At 37.0% G+C, this 3,017-nt stretch overlaps 1 non-coding gene across 1 annotated transcript; it reads right to left on the bottom strand.

Moving 5' to 3' along the window:
• Positions 1 to 2,490: 2,490 nt before the first annotated feature.
• Positions 2,491 to 2,596, bottom strand: LOC128283309 (small nucleolar RNA R71). The gene has a single exon (XR_008273650.1). It is a non-coding gene; the product is annotated as a small nucleolar RNA R71 (small nucleolar RNA).
• Between the last annotated feature and the right edge of the window lie 421 nt (positions 2,597 to 3,017).

Raw genomic sequence — 3,017 nt, 5'->3', positions numbered from 1 at the left:
TATGTATAAATGTATGTGAATGATGTGTATTATCTGGTAATGCCTCGTAATCCAATTTCAGCGACGGATACGAGTTAGGGGTGTTACAACAGTCGCATGATCATAATTCATTCCATCACCAAACTTACCTCATTTTCATCATTTTAAGCATTTAATAAACTTGAGCTTTACATGCATACCTGAACCATCTCGAAATGAACTTACATATATTCTCATCTTTGACATACCCATAAACCACTCGGAATAAAAATGTCAAATACTCGGGAAATTTGCACTCTTAGTGCCACATATATAGCCAAAGCTACCCAAGTCTCATATCACATAGTTGCTCGCTCTCAAGCTATGAACGGGCTTACTCACACAAGCTGTCTTTCAAGACATAGCTACGCGGTGCTGCTCACACAAGCTGTCAATTATCCGCAACATATATCGATATACTCAGCCATTGGTAGGACGTATAGGACCAACTATAAACCCTAATTTATACATATTTTAACCCCATGTTTAATGCATTTTATGGATGATTTCTTATTAGAATTGGTGAATTCGATGCTCCTAATGCTTTAGTTTCATGTTTTATACTTAGGAGAGCATAGAAAAGCGAAAGGAACGAGAAACGGGCCAAAAATGAAAAAAATGGGCTAAAGTACGAAATCAACATGGCCTGGACCTCCTCACACGGGAAGACCACATGGCCGTGTCAATTTGGCAGGCTCAAGCATGGCCTGAAGTAATCGCACACAGGCGTGTCACACGGGCGTGTCCCTGCCGAGCCCAAGTTGAGTCCAATTCGGAAAAGGCTAATTTTAAGGGTTCTTAAGCATTCCGAAGCCTATAAATACACACTAGAGGAGGAAGAAAAGGAGACACATAATAGGGAGTAAGGAATTACTCCAAGGAAGCCGATTGATCCATCTCAGAAGCCGGATTCACCATCAAGATTGAAGATCTCTCCTCAATTTCCCCTTAAGAAGTTTTGGGTTTTCTTTATGTTTTGTATTCTTTATTATTCTGAGATGTTTTCTTATTTAGTTATGAAATAAAACCCCTAAATACCTAAGGGGAATGAAACCTAAGATGAATCTTGTTATTATTTTCTGAATTGTATGATAAATATTTAACTTGTTCTTAATTATGTGTTCTTAATTCTTGTTTTGATATCCCGGATCTTGATTCAAGATAAGCTCTTATTAGGAGGAGGAATAGACCTGTCTAAGAGTACATTTGTCATAATTAAGCGGAGTTGTTTGCACGCCTAGACGTCGGGTGACAAGATTTTGCCGGATTAGGGTGAAACCTATTAAGGGGATCCATAGATCGTGTTAATGCAACCCTAGGATGTTAATTAGAGAAAGGTCTCAATTATTCAATCTAGGGATTAGATGTTATTAGTCTTGAATAGGGATAATAACATAACTTAGGGATCTCTACGGAACAAGTTAAATGAATAAATCGTCTGATTCGGAGTCAGAATAACAAGTACAGTCTAGATGGATTTTTCCTTAGGTATTGTCTTAATTCAATTGACTTTCCCAAAAGCAATTCCCCAATTCCATTCTCTGTGAATTCTTAGTTTAGATAATTAGTTAGTTAAAACAAAATCTCTTTATTCTTAGGCTAGATAATAAAAAGGTAGTCATTACAATTACTTTTAGTTCCTTTGGGTTCGACAATCTGATCTTGCTAAAACTATACTACTGTTCGATAGGTACACTTGCCTACATCGCGATAATAGTTAGTTTCAAGAACGATTAATTGTAAATATCTAAAACCTATCACGAATTACCGGGGAACTAAGATATTAGGAACGCTCAATTTTTATTATTTTAGCCATTTATTTTTCTTGCAATTTAATTTAATTATTATTATTATTTATTAATTTACTTTTTTCTTTCTCTTGGCAGGTTTTTATAGTTTATGACTAGAAGAAACCCGTTAGGACCACTACTTTTTAATGAAGAAATCGATCGCACAGTTCGCAGAAACCAAAGAGAAATAAGGCAAAGCTTAAGATACACAAAGAACGAGAAAGAGGACGATACTCAACCCCCAACCGAAGAGATGGCTGAAAACTAAGATAATCAACTACCTCTTGCAATTGCGGTTAATCAAAATCCTGCTCCACGCACTATGTATGATTATGCTAAACCTTCTTTAACAGGAACTGAATTGAGCATAGTTAGACCTGCTGTAGCTGCAAATACTTTGAACTAAAACCTAACACTATTCACATGATACAGCAATTTGTTCAGTTTGATGGTTTGTAAGATGAGGATCCCAACGCTCACTTAGCAAACATCTTGGAACTATGTGATACATTTAAAATTAATGGTGTTTCTGATGATGCCATTCGTCTTTGGTTATTCCCTTTTTCATTGAGAAATAAAGCTAAACAGTGGTTGAACTCATTACCACGAGGGTCAATCACTACTTGGGAACAAATGACCGAAAAATTTCTATTAAAATATATTCCGTCGGCTAAAACGGCTAAATTACACAATGATATCTCTTTGTTTGTGCAGATGGACCTAGAAACTTTTTATGATACATGGGAGAGATACAAAGACTTATTGAGAAGGTACCCTCACCATGGGTTACCGCTTTGGCTACAAGTTCAAACGTTCCATAATGGCCTGAATCCTTCGACTCGATAAATGGTTGACGCAGCTGCTGGCGGAACCATCAATAATAAAACACCTGAAGATGCCTATGAGTTTATAGAGGAGATGTCACTGAATAACTATCAGTGGCAAGTCATGAGGACTAAACCAATTAAAACAGTAGGCGTTTATAATGTCGATTCGGTTACTATGCTGTCAAATTAGGTAGAACTTCTAAATAAAAAGACTGATGGTTTACTTGGTTCTACTCAGGTACATCCAGTAATGAGGTGCGAGACGAATGGAGGAGGAGCATGCACAGAGTATCAACCCTTCAACCCTAGCATCGAGGAGGAACAAGTCCAATATATGGGAAACAATAACTCTTGATCCCAAAATAACCCATATAGTAACACT

This window comes from Gossypium arboreum, chromosome 10 (genome assembly GCF_025698485.1).
Source record: "Gossypium arboreum isolate Shixiya-1 chromosome 10, ASM2569848v2, whole genome shotgun sequence".
In the NCBI taxonomy this organism is placed as follows: Eukaryota; Viridiplantae; Streptophyta; class Magnoliopsida; order Malvales; family Malvaceae; genus Gossypium; species Gossypium arboreum.
The sequence above is the reverse complement of the archived record's forward strand: the minus strand, read 5'-3'. Positions and strand labels throughout refer to the sequence as shown.